This window comes from Phyllobates terribilis, unplaced genomic scaffold (genome assembly GCF_046119375.1).
Source record: "Phyllobates terribilis strain yellow unplaced genomic scaffold, ASM4611937v1 Scaffold_2__4_contigs__length_985480577, whole genome shotgun sequence".
Taxonomy (NCBI): Eukaryota; Metazoa; Chordata; class Amphibia; order Anura; family Dendrobatidae; genus Phyllobates; species Phyllobates terribilis.
In genome coordinates this window covers 148,292,916-148,317,933 of record NW_027362762.1, presented here as the reverse complement: position 1 = coordinate 148,317,933, position 25,018 = coordinate 148,292,916, and the positions used below count along the sequence as shown (strand labels likewise).

Genomic DNA, 25,018 nt, shown 5'->3' with positions numbered 1-25,018 from the left:
AGCGTCCATCCAGTTCAGCCTATTTCTTGTGCACTGCAGCTATTCCGCAGCGTTGATCCAGGGGAAGGCAAAAAAAAACAAAAAAACATGCGGTATAGGCCAATTTACATCATTGAGGAAAAATTCACTTCCCGACACCAATCTGGCAGTCAGATTAAATCCCTGGATTAATTAACTAAGCATAAGATGTCATTTTATTGTTCTCAAGAAAGGCGTCCAGGCCTCTCTTGAACTCATTAAGTGAGTTGGACATCACCACTTCCTCTCCCAGAGAGTTCCAGAGTCTCACGGCTCTGACCGTAAAGAATCCCCTTCTATGCTGGTGCAGGAACCTCCTTTCCTCCAGACGCATAGTGTGCCCCCTCGTCTTTGTCACCATCCTTGGTATAAACAGGTCATGGGAGAGATCTCTGTACTGCCCCCTGATGTATTTATACATGTTTATGAGGTCTCCCCTAAGCCTTCTCTTTTCCAACGTAAATAGGCCTAATTTTGACAACCTCTCTGGGTATTCTAGTCCCTCCATTCCCTTTATTACCTTAGTCGACCCTCCTTTGTACCCTCTCTAGCTCCAATATGTCTTTCCTGAGCACCGGAGCCCAGAACTGTGCACAATATTCTAAGTGTGGCCTTACCAGCGCTTTATACAGAGGAAGAACAATGTTCTCATCATATGCCCCTATTCCTCTTCTGATGCATGCCATGACTCTATTTGCCTTCGCAGCTGCTGCCTGACACTGGGCACTCCAATTTAATTTGCTATTAACCAAGACGCCCAGGTCCTTCTCCATGTCAGATTTCCCCAACGGTTTCCCATTTAATATGTATGGGTGACTGCTGTTTTTCTTTCCCATGTGCATGACCTTACATTTATCGGCATTGAACCCCATTTGCCATTTTTTGGCCCAACTCCCCAATTTATCTAAATCCTCCTGTAGCTGTGCCCTATCCTCATCTGTATTAACTACTTTACAAAGTTTAGTATCATCTGCAAATATTGCTATTTTACTATGCAACCCTTCCACTAGATCATTAATAAATATATTAAATAATATAGGGCCCAAGACAGACTCTTGAGGCACCCCACTAGTAACCCTGACACACCCTGAGCTTACTCCATTGATAACCACCCTCTGCTTTCTATCACTCAGCCAGCTATTTACCCACTTGCACACATTATCCCCCAGACCAAGCATTCTCATTTTATATACCAACCTTTTGTGTGGCACGGTATCAAACGCTTTGGAGAAGTCAAGGTATACAACATCCACTGACTCTCCCCGGTCCAGCTGTGAGTTCACCTCCTCGTAGAAGGCGATCAAGTTTGTTTGGCAGGAGCGATCCCTCATGAATCCATGTTGATATGGAGTTAGACAGTTATTATCATTAAGATATTCTACAATAGCATCTCTAAGAAATCCTTCAAACAATTTACCCACAACAGACGTTAAGCTGACTGGTCTATAGTTCCCAGGGTCACTTTTAGACCCCTTTTTGAATATTGGTACCACATTTGCTTGGCGCCAGTCTAGTGGGACAGTCCCTGTCCATAAAGAGTGCTTGAATATAAGATACAGCGGTCTGTCTATCACATTACTTAATTCTTTTAGTACCCGGGGGTGTATGCCATCTGGGCCTGGTGACTTGTCTATTTTGATATTATTTAGGCGTTTCTGAACTTCCTCCTGGGTTAGGTGGGTGATATTTAGCGGACGGTTTACTTTATCACTCTGCATTTCCTCCGATAAATTGTTTTCTTTTGTGAAAACAGTGGAGAAGAAGCTATTGAGTAGGTTTGCTTTACCCTCATCGCCCTCTATGATTTTACCCAGGTTATTTTTCAATGGGCCAACTCCATCAGTTTTAATCCTTTTACTGTTTATATAGTTAAAGAACAGTTTGGGATTCGTTTTACTTTCCTTGGCAATTAGTTTCTCTGTCTCCTCTTTTGCTATTCTTATTTGTTTCTTACAGATTTTGTTTTTTTCCCTATAAGATATTAGCGCTTCCTCGCTGCCTTCTTGTTTAAGTTTACCGAAAGCCCTTTTTTTGTTTTTCATTGCCCTCTTGACTTCCTTATTTAGCCACATTGGCTTCCTCCTATTCCTAGCCCTTTTATTCCCATAAGGTATGTACCTTCTACAGTGACTATGTAGGACTGTTTTGAAAATTTCCCATTTTCTATCCGTGCTCCTATTACTAAAGATACTATCCCAGTCTTTAAGGTGAAGGGCATCTCTTAGCTGATCAAACTAAGCCCTCCTAAAGTTCAGTGTTTTTGTGACTCCCTTGCTGGGCACCCTACTGAAGCACATGTGGAATTGTATAATGTTGTGGTCACTATTTCCCAGGTGCCCCCCGACCTGCACCTCAGTTATTCTGTCTGGCCTGTTAGTTAATATTAAATCTAAAAGGGCCGTCCCTCTAGTTGGTTCCTGCACAAGTTGTGACAAATAATTGTCTTTGATAATTGACAGAAACCTGTTTCCTTTCTGAGATCTACAGCTTTCGGTTTCCCAGTCTATATCGGGGTAGTTGAAGTCCCCCATAATAATCACCTCGTTATTTTTTGCTACTTCGTCTATTTGTCTCATTAATAGACTTTCCGTGGCTTCTGCTATATTTGGTGGTTTATAACAGACTCCTATGATAATTTTATTATTGTTTTTTACCCCATGTATCTCCACCCATAAGGACTCGACCTCCTCATTTCCCTCCCATACATCCTCCCGTATTGTAGGCTTTAGACACGTCTTTACATATAGACAGACTCCACCCCCTTTCCGACTTCTTCGATCCCTTCTAAACAGACTGTAACCCTGTAAGTTAACTGCCCAGTAATAGCTTTCATCTAACCATGTCTCGGTTATTCCCACTATGTCATAGTTACCTGTAGATATTTCTGCTTCCAGTTCATCCATCTTGTTTGTCAGGCTCCTGGCATTTGCTAGCACGCAGTTTACACAATTTTGTTTTGTTCCAATCTTCTCCCTGTGGATTGTATTAGAAATTTTCTTACCTCCTTTCCAAGTATCTTGTCTTGGAACTTCTTTGTCGCACTTCGTATCTTTCATTAGTATGTCCTCTGGTTGCATGTTCGTGTCCGGCGTTTTTCTTCCCATCCCCTCTTCTTCTAGTTTAACGCCCTCCTGATGAGTGTTGCGAGTCTCCTGGCGAATGTGTGTTTCCCGGGTTTGTTGAGGTGTAGTCCGTCTCTGGCAAGGAGTCCGTCATAGAGGTAATTCACACCGTGGTCCAGGAATCCAAATCCTTGTTGTCTGCACCATCGTCTCAGCCAGTTGTTCACATCAAGGATCCTGTTCCATCTCCTGACGCCATGCCCGTCTACTGGAAGGATAGAAGAAAAAACTACCTGCGCATCCGGTTCTTTTACTTTCTTCCCCAATGCTTCAAAGTCCTTGCAGATTGTCGGTAGGTCCTTCTTTGCCGTGTCATTGGTGCCAACATGTATCAGAAGAAATGGGTGGACATCCTTGGAACTGATGAGCTTCGGTATCCTATCGGTAACATCCTTGATCTTCGCCCCTGGGAGGCATCAACATGTGGCCATGTTGTTTGGTTACCTGTGAAATGGCGATGAGTGATTCCTTTCTAATCTGTGGAGGTGACAGAAAATAGCATCATATCTATCATCCATATCACTGACGACAATGGGCAACATTGGGCCACGTCCATACATTATTTTAATAATATGGGGGACCCATAGCAAAAGATAAAACTAACCCCCACAATGGTGACAAGTTGATTACTCTAAGAATATCAGTCCTGCAATATGTTCTGGCCAAGAAGAAGTAAAGAGTGTGGGATTGACCAGTGCTGGAAAACTCTCTCAGAAGCTATGTTAAGGCCGGGGTCACACGGTCGTTGATTCTCTCATGTGAGAGAATTGGGCCGATTATGCTAATATTCTCGGATCAAATGCTGTCAGAGTCTGATCCGAGTGTCAGTTCACTGTGCTCCGATCCTCTCGCATGAAAGAGGTTGTCAACCACTGGACAACCCCAGCTTAATTAATTCATGTCCCTATATAAAATAAAAACAGTCCATACTCACCTGCAGCGGCGCACTGCTAGCGATGTCTGCAACGCTGTTCCCGGAGGCTGATGTGATATGTGTCACTTGTCGGCTGCAGGCAATATGTGGCCGCTCATCAGCAGCAGCTCATCATTGTTCTATCAGAGTGGACATCTACTCTGATGAAATAGTAAAGGCTGCTGCTGATGAGCGGCCACTCATTGGCTACAGCCTGCAAGTGACAGAATAATGTCATGTCACCGCCGGGAATAGTGGCACCGACATCGCCGTAAAGACACCTCTGCAAGAGATGAATGTAGATTGTTTTTATGTCATATTGGGTCTTCAATTGATTAATGAAAATCTTCCTAAAAACCACTGTAAAGAAAAACGCTTGGAAAACTTTTCTTAATCATTTGGAAAATCTTTGCTGTTCATGTGAAAAGTTTTTTGAGCATTTTGTTCTGAAGAGGATTTAAAAAAATTACTGGTGGAAATAGGAAAATGTATGTCAATTCTTTTAAGCGGATTCGCTCCAAACTAGGAAATGTCCAATCTCGAGGCTACAAAAAGTGCTTTGGCAAAAAAAGACTCTTCTCAACCTCTAAAAAAAATTCTTCATGAAATGTTTCGGGGAAATTTTTTATTTCAATAACTCCCCCCCAAAAATGAAGCTTTTCCTGAATTGGTTTCCACTTGAAAAACATGCTATTTTTGAACTTTTCCAAACACTTCATGTGAACATAGCCTAAAAGCCCTATAGCAGCTGCACAGTCTACCTGTATGGCAGTGGCCGTCCCAATTACACTACCAGGCTGTTAGGACACAATGTGTTTTGTACTTTTTCAACACGGTTTCAAGACCCCTATTCTATGGTATGTGTGCAATTGTTTTGGATCAATAGATGGGATACATATTTCTTAATATATTGACCGCTTAACCATACTTTAATACATTTGTCCTTGTGTTTCACGTCTGTAGTTGTAGAGTTGTATCATTAAATAATCCCACCATGGACAACATCTGCAAGAAGTTTGTATGTTCTCCCTGTGTTTGCGTGGGTTTCCTCGGGGTTCTCCGGTTTCCTCCCACACTCTAAAGACATACTGATAGGGAATGTAGATTGTGAGCCCCAATGGGGACAGTGCTGATAATGTCTGTAAAGCGCTGTGGAATTAATGGCACAATATAAGTGAGTAAAATAAATAAATAGGAGGCTCCATCTGAACATTAATATAGGTCCCACTAAGGGCTGATACAGACGTCTGTGCAAATTGGTCCGAGATTGGACCACAATGCATGGACTGGCCGTGGCTCTCGCGATCCGAGCAAGCCTCATAAAATACATGAAGCTGTCACGCTCAGGTCTGGGAGAGCCGCAGCCAGTGTGTGCATTGCAGTCCGATCTAGGACAAATTTGCATTGATGTCTGCATCAGCTATTAGATATGGGAACGATACACTACGAGGAACTGAAAAATAGGAATTTAGGCAGTAAAGTTCTCTTTGTATAACATCTGATGTCACATGTGCACTTAGGCTCAGCCACGCTGGATGCCTTGTGCCATGCTCCACGTCTTCTTGCTATTTGCAGTATATACTATATATTTGTATAATATACACGTACAGTGCTGTGAAAAAAAGTTTTAGGTAGGTGTGGAAAAAAGTGCTTGAAAGAATAGAAGTGTTGATAGTTTATTTTTATCAATTAACAAAATGCAAAGTGAATGAACAAAAGAGAAATCTAAATTAAATCAATATTTAGTGTGACCACCAGCTTCAAAACAGCATAAGTTCTTGAAGGTACACTTGCATAAAGTCAGGGTTTTTTAGAATTATAATCAGGTGTGTGAGTAACCAATTACGGCAAAACAAGCGATAATGATCATCATTTTCATATGTAGGTTGAAACACAGCCATTAAAGAAAACCTGTCAGTACGATTTTGCAAGTTAAAGTTAAGGCATGGCCATAATGGGGCTGATATACAGATTACATTGATACCTTTGGTGAAGAAATGAGCTTCTGTGGCTCTTCTTTAATCAGCATTTGAAGTTTTCTGGTAAGGAAATTTTGGTGCACAGGGGTGGAGCTGTGCATTGGGCCTTCTCCTCCTTGCATGGCCCCTTCGCCTGCCTCTGGTGTTTGAAAAGTCACTGCTTTTTCTGTTACCTACCTCTTGTTTGAAATTGTGCGCCAACGCTGTCATTTGCCATGGGCGGCGCGTGTACAGATTGATTTCCCATCCGGTACTCAATAAAATGATGCTGGGGCAGCGCATGCGTAGATTGAGATCTAGGAAATCAATGTGCACACCGCCGCCTGCAGCTATAATATCACTGGGGCGAAATTTCAAACAGGAGGCAGGTAAGTGAAATAGCAGGGACCTGTCATACAAACACCGGGGGCAGGCAGGGGGCCACGGAAGTAAAATCATGCTAACAGGTTCGGTTTAACTGAATCAGAAACAATTGTGTAGGAAGCTTAAAACTGGTTTAGGAACAGCTAATTTCTGCTAAAAAGGTGAGGTTGTGGAAGACAGTTTCCTGTCACAGACCATACACCATGGCAAAAAAATAAAAAAATAAAAAGAAAAAATAGAGCCCTCACACCTTCAGTATTAAATTAATGTACAGGTGCACAAACACGCTATGTGGCCAATATACAAACATATACATACACTATGCTTGTATGTATATGAATAAATAAACTCTGCTATAGCTGTAAATGTTAAAAAGTAAGGTACTTAGCTTATTTTGAACAAAGAGTACAAAAACCATCCAACCACTTCAGGGTGTACCTAAATATGGATGGTGCCTATCACTAATGTCCTACCGCTCAATAGATTTCTTTTATTCACCTGAATAAGGTGGGGGAAACAGGCATAGCTCACAATTGAAACCTTGTGTGGGTAAGTTGGGTGGAAAAGGGTGCTGACACCATAGCAAGACAGAGCACGGCACAAGGTACTTTTACTGCATCAATAAGGTATCTCCCAGGCAAGGATTTAAAATCAGACTTGGCTTTCAAGATGGGCTGTTCAAGCTCTTTTAACGATGTGTCAAGAAATGGCCAACGTTGAGGGCCACAGACACAGTGGACGCAATGGTCATCTAAGGAAAGTTAGTACAGCAGATGAAAGACACATCATCCTTGCTTCTCTTTGAAATTGGAAGATGTCCAGCAGTGCCATCAGCTCAGAACTGACAGTGACCAGAGGGACACTGCTACACCCATCTACTGTTCGGAGACGTATGCCCAAAGGTGGTCTTTATAGAAGAATTGTGATCAAAAAGCCATATCTTGATCAAAGTGACTCAACTATTCACAAGAACATATTAACTGGGTTGCAGAAAAATGGCAGCAGGTGCTCTGGACTTATGAGACAAAATGTGAAATATTTGGCTGTCACAGATGGCAGTTTGTTCACTGAAAGGTTGGAGAGCGGTACAATGATGAGTGTCTGCAAGCAGCAGAGAAGCATGGTGGAGATTCAATTCAAGTTTCAGGCTGCATTTCAGAAAATGGAGTTGGGATATTTCGTCAGGATAAATGGTGTTCACGATACTGAGAAATACAGGCAGTTACTTATCATTGTTATCATTCAGTATCATTAGGGAGGTGTCTGATTGCCTGCAAATTTATTCTGCAGCAGGACAATGACCCCAAACATACAGCCAAGTTCATTAACAACTTCAGCGTAAAGAACAAGGAGTCCTGGAAGTAATGATATGGCCTCACAGAGCCCTGATCTCAACATCATCAATTTAGTCTGGGATTACATGAAGAGACAGAAGGATTTGCACAAGCCTACATCCATAGCAGATATGTGGCTAGTTATTCAAGGTGTTTGGAACAACCTTGCTGCAGAGGTCCTTCAAAACCTTTGTGTAAGTGTACCTAGAAGAATTAATGTTGATTTGAAGGCAAAGGATGATCACACCAAATATTGATTGGATTTAAATTTCTGTTTTGTTCATTCACTTTGAATTTTGTTAATTGATAAGAATATACTATTACCGCTTCTATTTTTGAACGCATTCTTACTTTGCAGCATTTTTTCCACACCTGCATTAAAAATTTTGCACAGTGCTGTATATTGTGTTTGGCATCAAATTATTTAAATTAAGGCTTGTAATACTCGGGACAGTCACTTTCCCAAATTCCAGAGGTGATGGCCTCCAAGTGCAGCTCTGTGTGCCCTTCTGCATTGTGGACGAGTACAAGAGGTGCCTGCTACTAACATGTACTAGTCTGCTCTGTAAATCGGATTAGACTAGCTCATGCTGCAATTTTTTTCCCCATGGACATAATGTCTGTGTGAATGATAGCTCGTGTTAATTAGCACATGGCCTAACATTGGGTCCATGTACTGTCTGTTTTCCCCATGGATAACACACTGACCAAAAATAAGATATTCTAAATTTACACTAATATAACAGACCACATAAAGATTGATTTGTGGGGTTCACAAAAAAATCCCTAATATTTTAGGTGTCTTTGAATTTTTTAGTTTTGAAAACTTTGAGGAACCAAAGTGGTTACATTTGGTTGGACGTATCTGCCTAATATGACTAACTATTTTGCTTTTTTGTTAAAAATCTCTATTAAATCAAATAAAATGTTAAGGGGTTATCTAACATGAGAAAAAAGTCTAATTTTTACTCCAGAGACAGTGCCACACTTGTACCCCGGCCATTCCTAGTATTGCATTTGAGCTAATTTGATTGAAAGTTGCTGAGCTGAAATACTAGATATAGCACATGGACAAGAGTAGTATTTTTTAAGCAAAGTAGACCATTTTTTTCAATTTGTGACAATATTTTTTCTTGTAACTTGTAAGGTTATAGTTAGTGTTGAGCGAGTATGTTCTGTCCGAGTATGCTCGGGCCGAGCTCTGAGTATTTACAGCTGCTCGGTGATATGGTTGAATCGCTGCCATGTGCATGATTTGCAACTGTTTGACAGCTTTATTACATGTGAGGAATGTGTAAGAAATAGACATTCCTCCCATGTAATAAAACTGTCAAACAGTTGCAAATCGTGCACACGGGAGCGATTCAACCATATCACCGGGCAGCTATAAATTCTCGGAGCTCGGCCCGAGCGTACTCGGTGAAAGGGTTAACAGAACATACTCGCTCAACACTAGTTATAGTAGGTTCACATCATACTGGGAGTGTTTGCCTGGCATTTTCCTTTGGCACATATTTAGCTTGTGCCAGGATACATTTTTTTAAACTATATATTTTTCTTGAAAGATGTATTAATTCAGGTTATGAGTACTACTACCGTAATGGGACGCTGATCCAAGTAACTAGTTTGATTACTATATTTTTTCCCGCTAAGGTCACACTCAGACGGCCATATAAATCGGAGCGAGATTGGAACACAGGGCACGGACTGGCCGGCAACTCTCCCTACCCAAGCGTGACGGCTTCACGTATTCCTATGCAGCTGTCATGCTCGAGCCGGGAGAGCTGTCGACCAGTCCCTCCGATTTATACTTTCATCTGAGTGTGCCCTAATATTGGGCAATTGGTATCCGCTTCATGGGGTTTTGCCTTTCTCTGAAATACGTTAGGTTTATAGGTTGAACCTGATGGACTGTTGTCTTTTTTTTCAACCTTAAAGGTGTTGTCTCCACAATTGGCACAATTGCAAGGTGCTTGTAACAGCAACCCAATTCACCTCTTATTTAAAATCCTCTGTCATTCTCAAGAGTGTAGAGATTTTTAATATTATGGATTACTGTTAGTTGCCTTGGTTACCAGCCACCTCTATAGTCTACCAGTAGTGGATGGTCTCCTATGCAAAAAGCACAGCGCCTATAAGAGCTTTGCTATCGAGCTTGCAAGCGATTCTGTAACGCTGCTTCTGCTTGCAGCATTGGCGAGCACACAGTTTGGGCCAGCAGCACAAGCACCTGAAGAATAAGTATGAGAACGACCTTTTAACTTACGGGCAGCATGGTGGCTCAGTGGTTAGCACTGTTGCTTTGCTCCTGGGTTCAATTCTCACCAAGGACAACATCTGCAAGAAGTTTGTATGTTCTCCCCGTGTTTGTGTGGGTTTCCTCCAGGTTCTCCGGTTTCCTCCCACACTTCATACATACTGATAGGGAATGTAGATTGTGAGTCCCAATGGGGACAGCGATGATAATAATTACTGCAGAATATGATGGCACTATATAAGAAAAGTATAATAAAGCTGTTTTGGAAAGTATAGTCAATTCTCTACAAACATCGAGAAGTATATGTTGCTTGGCTATAGAAAAGGAATGCAATTGTATATCATTCAGTTACATATATCCACGGCAAATGTGGTGTAGACAACAGCGCCTACCTTTTTTAATTATCTTTTATTAATATTATGGAAATTGGCTACTAAAAAAATCAAAGTGTATCCTGATTGTCCTGCTGTCTCCTACAATCTACAGTGACTTGGCTTCCCTTGTCTTAGGCTACAATGGAATATACACCACGAACCAGTCACCATTTTCACAAAGGAAAAGAGGAAGGTTAGCGCAGTATTAGCCACACGGTTAATGCATTTTGAAACTACAGCATGTGCATCTTTCCATAGTTCAGGGGAGGTCATTCATATATACTTGCTCCTTCAAGATGATGGATTAGCTTTTTCTCTCGTCTAGGGAAGTAGAGGTCGATGGTTTTATGTCATTAGCTGCTAGTTTTCAGAATATTTTCTGTTGAATTCTCTGGCCGCTCTAGTTTAAGTTGTTCTTTATAGTTTGACTTCTTTTTCACTTTGTGAAATGATGGTTGTTTATAAATGCACATCCATACAGCAGCCTCCAATGAGGAAAGTGAAGGCACTCACTGAAGATAAAAAATGTTCCTTATTTGTAATAATAGCACATACGTCCAGGACAGAACAAGCAAAGGGCGATACCTGGAACAATGGCGTTTCACATCAAACAGTGGTATTGCTCTTTGCTTGTTCTCCCCTGGCCGTATGTGCTTCCATTTTTAATACAAATACAGAAGACTTTATATATTTGGTGAGTGCCTTCACTGTCCTCTCTTTTTTTTTTTAATACTGTTTGTACTAGTTGCTGAAAGAGCACCACCTTATGTTTTGTGCAGTGCCGTCCTACTCCACCTGATTCCACCTGCCGGTTTACAATTAATGGTTTACCATAGTGCCAAGTCTTTTCTCGCTTTCTTCAGATACGAAACCCTAATGATACTCTACATACAGTATATTGAATACTATTTACACATCTTATCCATAGAGGTAACTCTATGTGCATGTACAAAAGGATCCTCCATATAAACATGGCCCCCACAAGTCTGTGATGTCAAGCACTCATCATAGTGTTTTCCTGCATCTACAATGGAGTCAAAGCAGGCAGCGCATGCAGCTGCTATTGGGCCCTTAAAGAGAGAGTGCCTATCCGTGGTAGGTTTTCTTCTGCATTTTAATGGATGTGGTCCCCATTACTGCTGCAATTTTAACATGCAAGTAAAAGTGCGCTGGAGTTATAAAATTGTGGACCTGCATAGTTTGATTTGAAGCAGCACCTAAAATAGGGTCCAATTGTTATATTCTTTGTGTGACACGGAATAGAATAAGCCAATATGCAGAACACAGATTAGGCCTCACATTATATCAAAATTCAAGACCTATTTTCCCTTTAAAGGGGTTTTCAAATGGTTAAAAATGCAAAGTGTTTGTAAAATCAAGTAACTTTGCAACTTAATTGTTATTAAAAATGCTCTCCATTCACAAGAACTGAGTGAATGTTATTGTTAACTGCTCATTGACTAGGTTACCAGTCACCTCTGCAGTCTATCAGCGGTGGCTGGGCTCATAGGAAAGGAGTGGAGGGCTTACAAGCTATTTCCAATACAACTTGTGTGTGCTGCTCTGAAGTTGGCCAGATTACTGGATCCGGCTAGTTTCAGAGTCCCTGTGCTCCTCCAATGGTGCAGCATCAGAGAGAGCACAATTCGCACCAGCAGCTGGTACTGGTCGTAACTGTCCATCAATCAAAAGAGCATCCCAGCAAACAAGCAAGCAAACAGGACTCATCATGACTGTCAAGTTAATTGTAATCGAAAGTATATTATGGGTAGATTATAATGAATTAATAAGATTTGTATATACTAGGGCTCCACAGCAACATCAGTTTGTATGTGAGTCACAGAAACCTTGTGGTCAGGGCGCAATATAAATTATTCCCTATGGTGGAAAAAAATTGCAAGCATTATTGTTACAGAAATTCTACTTTTGATGGAAATAATTAATGATGCCCTACACACTCCTCTATCAAAATAGGACGTAGTCTGCTGAGCTTACATTTTCTGAAAAATAAAGCTAAAAACGGATAAGGCCTCAATGAATCAATGGGATCTGTTCAGCCGGGTTTAGACTGCACGTCTACTGTGGAAGAGTGTTCCAAGGAATGCTCGTTACCAAATAATCGGGCAGTGTAAACAGGCTGCCAATTATCCGAGGAATGAGCAAAATACTTGTTCGTTGGGTGAAATAACTTTTTAGAGGGAAGTGTAAAGTTGATTCATGTTGCCCAAACCACGATTCCAGCCAGGTATATTTTTCTCTGCAACGTTCAACGTTGTAGAACCGACCGGGGATTACAGGAATAGATGAGACTAGTCCGGCTCCACCCCTGGCCGCTTTCTCCCAGTCCTGCTCTAGGTGACAGGTCTTTCCCAATGTACAACCTGTCAATCACTTAGAGCGGTTGAAGGAGAAGTTGGACGGGGCCGTGGCGGACTAGTCGCATCTATTCCATTGGTCCCTGGTCAACTACTTACACTGTGTTTTATCTGAAATTCCTGAGTGTTGCAAAGAAAAACATACCTGGTTGCAGTCGTTCAACCAAGCTCTGAATCATGCTACCTGTGGTTTGGGCATCATGAATAGACTGAAAGGCTTCCTATAAAAAAATATTTTTTAGAGAAACTAAACTATATTTTCTCTGAAACGCTAAAGCATTGCAGAGGAAAACATACCTGGTTGTCGTTGTGCAGCCAGGCTCTGCTTCATAGTCAAGGAAGGATGAATCTAGCCCAACGGGCAAGCCGTCATCTTTTATTCAAGTGAATATTGTACACCAAGGGACATGATTAATCATGATTAAGAGTGCAACAGGCGTCTGAAACACATAGATGTTTTCACTACTCTAACATGATGTTTTACCATATGTCCTTTGGTTTGTACTCACTTGAATAAAAGACGACTGCTTGTCTGTTGGGCTAGATTCATCCTTCCTTGTTCACACTATTGCAATGTGGCAGAATCGATGTCTGTGCTCCGGATTGCAGAGGAAAAATTAACGGTGAGCTTTCCTATTCTGCTTCATGGTGTCCTTGGTTTGTGCAGAATGAATCAACTGACAGATTTCATTTAAGCTGATTTTAAGAATCCACGAGAACAATGGAAGCCTATATGTACAAAATGATCTGATCGTTCTGTGCACATAGAAAATGTTGTCTAAATGACTGCTCATCAGTAAACAAGTAGCTGTTTAACTGCGCAAGTCTGGTGGTGTAATCCTGCACTTATACCCTGGATCCGTGAAGCCATAATGCTAGTGTGAACAAAGCCTGATAAGATAATTAGCTTCCTAGGGAAGTCGGCCTATTATATGTGTGTCTGACATAAGGAAATTAAATTGTAAGCCTCATTGCAGATATAAACTGATGTAATTGATGACAATTTCTGAAAAGTGTGAGATTGGCAATGGTTGTTTCTGCAACAATGTGCATGGATTTCTGCAAAGCCTATTAAAATGTAAAGGACGAACACAGATTTCTACCCTAATTCTGCTGTTCGTAGATATACCCTTAGACACTTACAGTTCCTGACATACATCCGTCTGCCTCCCAAGCTCCTGACACGTCCCTTTACTTATCCCACCTTCTAAATCATGTCATGTACGTGCAAATAAGTTTGTATATCCTATTTTGACGGTCCTATTGATGTGTAAATGAATGACTGCAGAAGAACATGTCGATCTTCTGAACAGTGATAGAAGAACATGTAGATCTTCTGAACAGTGATAGAAGAACATGTCGATCTTCTGCACAGTGATAGAAGAACACCTAGATCTTCTGAACAGTGATAGAACAACATGTAGATCTTTTGAACAGTGGTAGAAGAACATGTAGATCTTCTAAACAGTGATAGAAGAACATGTAGATCTTCTGAACAGTGATAGAAGAACATGTAGATCTTCTGAACAGTGATAGAAGAACAAATAGATCTTCTGAACAGTGATAGAACATGTAGATCTTCTGAACAGTGATAGAAGAACATGTAGATCTTCTGAACAGTGATAGAAGAATATGTAGATCTTCTGAACAGCGATAGAAGAACAAGTAGATCTTCTGAACAGCGATAGAACATATAGATCTTCTGAATAGTGATAGAAGAACATATAGATCTTCTGAACAGTGATAGAGGAACATATAGATCTTCTGAACAGTGATATAAGAACATATAGATCTTCTGAACAGTGATAGAAGAACATGTAGCTCTTCTGAACAGTGATAGAACATGTAGATCTTCTGAACAGTGATAGAACATGTAGATCTTCTGAACAGTGATAGAACATGTAGATCTTCTGAACAGTGATAGACGAACATGTAGATCTTCTGAACAGTGATAGACGAACAAGTAGATCTTCTGAACAGTGATAGAAGAACAAGTAGATCTTCTGAACAGTGATAGAAGAACATGTAGATCTTCTGAACAGTGATAGAACATATAGATCTTATGAACAGTGATAGAAGAACATGTAGATCTTATGAACAGTGATAGAAGAACATGTAGATCTTCTGAACAGTGATAAAAGAACATGCAGATCTTCTGAACAGTGATAGAACATGTAGATCTTATGAACAGTGATAGAAGAACATGTAGATATTCTGAACAGTGACAGAAGAACATGTAGATCATCTTCTGAACAGTGATAGAACATGTAGATCTTCTAAACAGTGATAGAAGAACATGTAGATCTTCTGAACAGTGATAGAACATGTAGATCTTCTGAACAGCGATAGAAGAACATGTAGATCTTCTGAACAGCGATAGAAGAACATGTAGATCTTCTGAACAGTGATAGAACATATAGATCTTCTGAATAGTGATAGAAGAACATATAGATCTTCTGAACAGTGATAGAGGAACATATAGATCTTCTGAACAGTGATAGAAGAATATGTAGATCTTCTGAACAGCGATAGAAGAACATGTAGATCTTCTGAACAGCGATAGAAGAACATGTAGATCTTCTGAACAGTGATAGAACATATAGATCTTCTGAATAGTGATAGAAGAACATATAGATCTTCTGAACAGTGATAGAGGAACATATAGATCTTCTGAACAGTGATAGAAGAACATATAGATCTTCTGAACAGTGATAGAAGAACATGTAGCTCTTCTGAACAGTGATAGAACATGTAGATCTTCTGAACAGTGATAGAACATGTAGATCTTCTGAACAGTGATAGACGAACATCTAGATCTTCTGAACAGTGATAGAAGAACAAGTAGATCTTCTGAACAGTGATAGAAGAACATGTAGATCTTCTGAACAGTGATAGAACATATAGATCTTATGAACAGTGATAGAAGAACATGTAGATCTTCTGAACAGTGATAGAAGAACATGTAGATCTTCTGAACAGTGATAGAAGAACATGTAGATCTTCTGCACAGTGATAGAAGAACACCTAGATCTTCTGAACAGTGATAAAACAACATGTAGATCTTTTGAACAGTGGTAGAAGAACATGTAGATCTTCTAAACAGTGATAGAAGAACATGTAGATCTTCTGAACAGTGATATAAGAACATGTAGATCTTCTGAACAGTGATAGAAGAACAAATAGATCTTCTGAACAGTGATAGAACATGTAGATCTTCTGAACAGTGATAGAAGAACATGTAGATCTTGTGAACAGTGATAGAAGAACATGTAGATCTTCTGAACAGTGATAGAAGAATACGTAGATCTTCTGAACAGCAATAGAAGAACATGTAGATCTTCTGAACAGCGATAGAAGAACATGTAGATCTTCTGAACAGTGATAGAACATATAGATCTTCTGAATAGTGATAGAAGAACATATAGATCTTCTGAACAGTGATAGAGGAACATATAGATCTTCTGAACAGTGATAGAAGAACATGTAGCTCTTCTGAACAGTGATAGAACATGTAGATCTTCTGAACAGTGATAGAACATGTAGATCTTCTGAACAGTGATAGAACATATAGATCTTCTGAATAGTGATAGAAGAATATGTAGATCTTCTGAACAGTGATAGAAGAACATATAGATCTTCTGAACAGTGATAGAAGAACATGTAGCTCTTCTGAACAGTGATAGAACATGTAGATCTTCTGAACAGTGATAGAACATGTAGATCTTCTGAACAGTGATAGACGAACATGTAGATCTTCTGAACAGTGATAGAAGAAGAAGTAGATCTTCTGAACAGTGATAGAAGAACATGTAGATCTTCTGAACAGTGATAGAAGAACATGTAGATCTTATGAACAGTGATAGAAGAACATGTAGATCTTCTGAACAGTGATAAAAGAACATGCAGATCTTCTGAACAGTGATAGAACATGTAGATCTTATGAACAGTGATAGAAGAACATGTAGATATTCTGAACAGTGACAGAAGAACATGTAGATCATCTTCTGAACAGTGATAGAACATGTAGATCTTCTAAACAGTGATAGAAGAACATGTAGATCTTCTGAACAGCGATAGAAGAACATGTAGATCTTCTGAACAGTGATAGAACATGTAGATCTTCTGAACAGTGATAGAGGAACATATAGATCTTCTGAACAGTGATAGAAGAACATGTAGCTCTTCTGAACAGTGATAGAACATGTAGATCTTCTGAACAGTGATAGAACATGTAGATCTTCTGAACAGTGAGAACATATAGATCTTCTGAATAGTGATAGAAGAATATGTAGATCTTCTGAACAGTGATAGAAGAACATATAGATCTTCTGAACAGCGATAGAAGAACATGTAGATCTTCTGAACAGTGAGAACATATAGATCTTCTGAATAGTGATAGAAGAATATGTAGATCTTCTGAACAGTGATAGAAGAACATATAGATCTTCTGAACAGTGATAGAAGAACATGTAGCTCTTCTGAACAGTGATAGAACATGTAGATCTTCGGAACAGTGATAGAACATGTAGATCTTCTGAACAGTGATAGACGAACATGTAGATCTTCTGAACAGTGATAGAAGAACAAGTAGATCTTCTGAACAGTGATAGAAGAACATGTAGATCTTCTGAACAGTGATAGAACATATAGATCTTATGAACAGTGATAGAAGAACATGTAGATCTTCTGAACAGTGATAGAAGAACATGTAGATCTTCTGAACAGTGATAAAAGAACATGCAGATCTTCTGAACAGTGATAGAACATGTAGATCTTATGAACAATGATAGAAGAACATGCAGATATTCTGAACAGTGACAGAAGAACATGTAGATCATCTTCTGAACAGTGATAGAACATGTAGATCTTCTAAACAGTGATAGAAGAACATGTAGATCTTCTGAATAGTGATAGAACATGTAGATCTTCTGAACAGTGATAGAACATGTAGATCTTCTGAACAGTGATAGAACAACATGTAGATCTTTTGAACAGTGGTAGAAGAACATGTAGATCTTCTGAACAGTGATAGAAGAACATGTAGATCTTCTGAACAGTGATAGAACATATAGATCTTATGAACAGTGATAGAAGAACATGTAGATCTTATGAACAGTGATAGAAGAACATGTAGATCTTCTGAACAGTGATAGAAGAACATGTAGATCTTCTGCACAGTGATAGAAGAACACCTAGATCTTCTGAACAGTGATAGAACAACATGTAGATCTTTTGAACAGTGGTAGAAGAACATGTAGATCTTCTAAACAGTGATAGAAGAACATGTAGATCTTCTGAACAGTGATATAAGAACATGTAGATCTTCTGAACAGTGATAGAAGAACAAATAGATCTTCTGAACAGTGATAGAACATGTAGATCTTCTGAACAGTGATAGAAGAACATGTAGATCTTGTGAACAGTGATAGAAGAACATGTAGATCTTCTGAACAGTGATAGAAGAATATGTAGATCTTCTGAACAGCGATAGAAGAACATGTAGATCTTCTGAACAGCGATAGAAGAACATGTAGATCTTCTGAACAGTGATAGAACATATAGATCTTCTGAATAGTGATAGAAGAACATATAGATCTTCTGAACAGTGATAGAGGAACATATAGATCTTCTGAACAGTGATAGAAGAACATGTAGCTCTTCTGAACAGTGATAGAACATGTAGATCTTCTGAACAGTGATAGAACATGTAGATCTTCTGAACAGTGATAGGACATATAGATCTTCTGAATAGTGATAGAAGAATATGTAGATCTTCTGAACAGTGATAGAAGAACATATAGATCTTCTGAACAGTGATAGAAGAACATGTAGCTCTTCTGAACAGTGATAGAACATGTAGATCTTCTGAACAGTGATAGAACATGTAGATCTTCTGAACAGTGATAGACGAACATGTAGATCTTCTGAACAATGATAGAAGAACATGTAGATCTTCTGAACAGTGATAGAACATATAGATCTTATGAACAGTGATAGAAGAACATGTAGATCTTATGAACAGTGATAGAAGAACATGTAGATCTTCTGAACAGTGATAAAAGAACATGCAGATCTTCTGAACAGTGATAGAACATGTAGATCTTATGAACAGTGATAGAAGAACATGTAGATATTCTGAACAGTGACAGAAGAACATGTAGATCATCTTCTGAACAGTGATAGAACATGTAGATCTTCTAAACAGTGATAGAAGAACATGTAGATCTTCTGAACAGCGATAGAAGAACATGTAGATCTTCTGAACAGTGATAGAACATGTAGATCTTCTGAACAGTGATAGAAGAACATATAGATCTTCTGAACAGTGATAGAGGAACATATAGATCTTCTGAACAGTGATAGAAGAACATGTAGCTCTTCTGAACAGTGATAGAACATGTAGATCTTCTGAACAGTGATAGAACATGTAGATCTTCTGAACAGTGAGAACATATAGATCTTCTGAATAGTGATAGAAGAATATGTAGATCTTCTGAACAGTGATAGAAGAACATATAGATCTTCTGAACAGTGATAGAAGAACATGTAGCTCTTCTGAACAGTGATAGAACATGTAGATCTTCGGAACAGTGATAGAACATGTAGATCTTCTGAACAGTGATAGACGAACATGTAGATCTTCTGAACAGTGATAGAAGAACAAGTAGATCTTCTGAACAGTGATAGAAGAACATGTAGATCTTCTGAACAGTGATAGAACATATAGATCTTATGAACAGTGATAGAAGAACATGTAGATCTTATGAACAGTGATAGAAGAACATGTAGATCTTATGAACAGTGATAAAAGAACATGCAGATCTTCTGAACAGTGATAGAACATGTAGATCTTATGAACAATGATAGAAGAACATGCAGATATTCTGAACAGTGACAGAAGAACATGTAGATCATCTTCTGAACAGTGATAGAACATGTAGATCTTCTAAACAGTGATAGAAGAACATGTAGATCTTCTGAATAGTGATAGAACATGTAGATCTTCTGAACAGTGATAGAACATGTAGATCTTCTGAACAGTGATAGACGAACATATAGATCTTATGAACAGTGATAGAAGAACATGTAGATCTTATGAACAGTGATAGAAGAACATGTAGATCTTCTGAACAGTGATAAAAAAACATGCAGATCTTCTGAACAGTGATAGAACATGTAGATCTTATGAACAGTGATAGAAGAACATGTAGATATTCTGAACAGTGACAGAAGAACATGTAGATCATCTTCTGAACAGTGATAGAAGAACATGTAGATCTTCTAAACAGTGATAGAAGAACATGTAGATCTTCTGAACAGTGATAGAACATGTAGATCTTCTGAACAGTGATAGAACATGTAGATCTTCTGAACAGTGATAGACGAACATGTAGATCTTATGAACAGTGATAGAAGAACAAGTAGATCTTCTGAACAGTGATAGAACATATAGATCTTATGAACAGTGATAGAAGAACATGTAGATCTTATGAACAGTGATAGAAGAACATGTAGATCTTCTGAACAGTGATAAAAGAACATGCAGATCTTCTGAACAGTGATAGAACATGTAGATCTTATGAACAGTGATAGAAGAACATGTAGATATTGTGAACAGTGACAGAAGAACATGTAGATCATCTTCTGAACAGTGGTAGAACATGTAGATCTTCTAAACAGTGATAGAAGAACATGTAGATCTTCTGAACAGCGATAGAAGAACATGTAGATCTTCTGAACAGTGATAGAACATGTAGATCTTCTGAACAGTGATAGAAGAACATATAGATCTTCTGAACAGTGATAGAGGAACATATAGATCTTCTGAACAGTGATAGAAGAACATGTAGCTCTTCTGAACAGTGATAGAACATGTAGATCTTCTGAACAGTGATAGAACATGTAGATCTTCTGAACAGTGAGAACATATAGATCTTCTGAATAGTGATAGAAGAATATGTAGATCTTCTGAACAGTGATAGAAGAACATATAGATCTTCTGAACAGTGATAGAAGAACATGTAGCTCTTCTGAACAGTGATAGAACATGTAGATCTTCGGAACAGTGATAGAACATGTAGATCTTCTGAACAGTGATAGACGAACATGTAGATCTTCTGAACAGTGATAGAAGAACAAGTAGATCATCTGAACAGTGATAGAAGAACATGTAGATCTTCTGAACAGTGATAGAACATATAGATCTTATGAACAGTGATAGAAGAACATGTAGATCTTATGAACAGTGATAGAAGAACATGTAGATCTTCTGAACAGTGATAAAAGAACATGCAGATCTTCTGAACAGTGATAGAAGAACATGTAGATCTTCTGAACAGTGATAGAAGAACATATAGATCTTCTGAACAGTGATAGAACATATAGATCTTCTGAACAGTGATAAAAGAACATGCGGATCTTCTGAACAGTGATAGAACATGTAGATCTTATGAACAGTGATAGAAGAACATGTAGATCTTCTGAACAGTGATAGAAGAACATGTAGATCTTCTGAACAGTGATAAAAGAACATGCGGATCTTCTGAACAGTGATAGAACATGTAGATCTTATGAACAGTGATAGAAGAACATGTAGATCTTATGAACAGTGATAGAAGAACGTGTAGATCTTCTGAACAGTGATAAAAGAACATGCGGATCTTCTGAACAGTGATAGAACATGTAGATCTTATGAACAGTGATAGAAGAACATGTAGATCTTATGAACAGTGATAGAACATGTAGATCTTCTGAACAGTGATAGAACATGTAGATCTTCTGAACAGTGATAGAAGAACATGTAGATCTTCTGAACAGTGATAAAAGAACATGCGGATCTTCTGAACAGTGATAGAACATGTAGATCTTATGAACAGTGATAGAAGAACATGTAGATCTTCTGAACAGTGATAAAAGAACATGCGGATCTTCTGAACAGTGATAGAACATGTAGATCTTATGAACAGTGATAGAAGAACATGTAGATCTTCTGAACAGTGACAGAAGAACATGTAGATCATCTTCTGAACAGTGATAGAAGAACGTGTAGATTTTCTGTACTTTTACCCACAAACCATATATAATCTTGGGAGGCATTAGATACTCCTACACTCAATAATATGATTCTTGTCCAAAAATCCCCCCTCCCCCTCAATAATAAGTAATCAGACCTGTGTGTAGTTTAGGCTGAGCACAGCCCTCTCCCTCCCAGCTCTTCTGTGTGTGGCTCCATCTCCCTTTCTCCTCCTCCTCTCTCCACTTCCAATACTCCTTCCACCTTCTCTCCCTCCCAGCTCCCTCCTCTTCCACAGCGGTCCTGGAAGATGGTGATGTCAGGGGTGCAGACACAGCTGCTGCTCTTCCTTCACCTTCAGCAGAGATGTGCCATCCTGATACCAGCCAGGGACCAGGCAGCCTCCCTGCCCAATGCAACTTCCTTCCCCACTGAGCTACTGATTGGCTGCTAAGGATCACAGAGGGGGCACAATTGATAGAATAATAAGGGGGAGGTAGTGAGGGAAAACAAGGAGGAGGAGGGGAGAGAAGAACATATAGGAGGAATACACCACAGAGAACGAACAGGTACTGGGCACATTCAGTTCAGAGGCTGAATCCATCACATGCTGGGCACATGGCACAGACCAGACCAATGCAAGGGGTAAGAATGTAGGGCGTCTAAGGACATGGAGATAATGCCCTGGGCATGCTGCTTACACTGCTCTATTAGGCACCCAGTACATTGCAGACTAAGTATATGGAATAAACCTGAGTGATACATTGGAGACTATAAATATTTACATCAAGAGGACAATATGTAGCAATATACCATGTAACAGCACAAGAAATAGGCTTCATCTGCAGTGCTGCATACACACATATGTCATCTGGACTGGGAGGATGTATAGGGCAGGTGGTCCTAGTGCTGGGATCTCTATGAGAAACCACAGTACAGTAATGCTCAACTAGAAATAATATAGAAAGTCCACAGCAGAAGGTACAGACCAGCCTGCAGGACAGGGGCATAGTGCTAGTGCCCAGCTACACAGCAGTATACACAGCAGTACAGCTGTATACTCAGCGCACCTGCACTATGTATACCATAGCTCTATTATCAGGAACATCACAGAGCTTTAAAGGGAGATTGTAACATAAAGAGCAAAGGTAGAGAAAAGCAGGACACATCCTATGTGGACTATATAGGAGAGAAGTATATACCATAAGTGCTGGCATCAATACATCACAGGGGATTTGATTCTTTGGCACCAGTGGCGACTGGTAAATGGATTACATCTACAGTTTGGGGTGGGCACTGTGTGTGTCCATGAAGGGGGATAAAGCAGTCTCTGCACTAGGGACATGAGTCTGTGACTGGGAAGGATCCTGTGACCACACAGCTGGATTATCAGGTACTGTTGTCTGAGCCAATATTATGTCAGTGGTAATGGTAATGCAGTAGGTGATGGAGCCAGAGTATAGTATAGCGTGTGACTGTATGGTGGTGTCATTGCATCATACATATATAGGCTGTCGGAGCTGACAACGTGCGTGCAACTAGCATGGGGAATTGTCTGTGTGTAATGAGGTTTATGTTTATCAACATTGACCTAGAATGGATGCTGCATACATGTGTGTTACTATATACACCCGCAGTGTGTACTCCTGTAATTTCTGTTTATACAGACAGTTCACTTACATAGGGTCATATATGATGTACACAGTGCATGTACATAGGGTCACATATAGTGTACATAGTGCATGTACATAGGATTATATATAGTGTACACTGTGCACATACATAGGGTCACGGTCACATATAGTGTACATGGTGCACGTACATAGGATTATATATAGTGTACACTATGCACATACATAGGGTCACATATAGTGTACACTGTGCACATACATAGGGTCACATATAGTGTACATGGTGCACTTACATAGGGTCACATATAGTGTACACACCACGTACATAGGGTCACATATAGTGTACATGGTGCACATACATAGGGTCACATATAGTGTACATGGTGCACGTACATAGGGTCACATATAGTGTACACAGTGCACGTACATAGGGTCACATATAGTGTACACAGATCAAGCATATCGGTTCACATATAGTGTACACAGATCGCATACATAGGGTCACATATAGTGTACACTGTGCACATACATAGGGTCACATATAGTGTACACGGTACACATACATAGGTTAACATATAGTGTACACAGTTCCCATATATAGGGTCTCATAAAGTGTACATAGAGCAGATAAATAGGGTCACATGTAGCGTACACAGTGCACATACATAGGGTTACATAATATCATAGTGTACACAATGCTCATTAATAGGATCTCATATAGTGTACAAAGTGCACATAAATAGGTTGACATACAGTGTGCACAGGGCACAAATATATTCACATTATGTACACCATGCACATACATAGGTTTAGTGTATACATGGCACACATACATGCAGTTCATTGGTTGCTAGATCTGTATACACTGTAAGTTGTAATGCTGAATGCAATATTTGTATATTTATGTGGAACATGTGTATATAATGTACCTACCAAATTATATGTGTGCAAACAGTAAATACCTTACACTGTAGATGTGTACATTGTGCAGGACATATATTTATGCTGAGTGAATGCTTTATGTTGAATGTGTTTACAATGTGTAGAGCTCATATGTATGCAAACAATAGATGCTTTACACTGGATGTGTGTATATTGTGTAGGGCATTTATTTTTGCTAAGACTGAATGTTTTATATTGGATGTCTGTATATTGTCTACGGTATACATATATATATATATATATATATATATACATACATACATATATATATTAAAACTGAATGCATTGCAGCAAATGTGTTTACATTGCGTAGGGCTCATATGTATGTAAACAATGGATGCATTACATTGAATGTATTCATTGTGTATGGTATATATGTATGTGCTAAGTAAGACTGTATACTTTACATTGGATGTATTTACATTGTGTAGGAGATACATGTATGCCAACAATGAATGCTTTACACTGGATGTATGTATATTGTGTAGGGCATATGTGCATGAGCTAAGAATTAATGCTTTACACTGGATGTGTTTACATTGTGTATGAAATGCATTTATGCCAACAATGGCTGCTTTACGTTGGATGTGTGTACATTGGTACATTGTGTAGGACATATAGGTCTGCAAACAGTGGCTACTTTACATCGGATGTGTTTACTATGTAGCATTACACTTTACACACATGCTACACTATA

The 25,018-nt window shown here is 39.3% G+C and overlaps 1 protein-coding gene across 5 annotated transcripts in view; it reads left to right on the top strand.

Annotated features, from left to right (window-relative positions):
• MAP3K12 (mitogen-activated protein kinase kinase kinase 12) overlaps positions 1–25,018 on the top strand; it is a 226,305-nt gene that overhangs the window by 96,762 nt on the left and 104,525 nt on the right. Inside the window, exon 1 of one of the 5 annotated variants that reach the window (XM_073662962.1) lies at positions 22,022–22,317. The exons of 2 other annotated variants lie outside the window; for them this stretch is intronic. The gene's annotated coding sequence lies outside the window, so the exon portion shown is untranslated. Of the gene's footprint in view, positions 1–22,021; positions 23,142–25,018 lie in introns of those variants that run through there. 2 more of the 5 variants (XM_073662961.1, XM_073662960.1) reach the window with 2 other exon arrangements.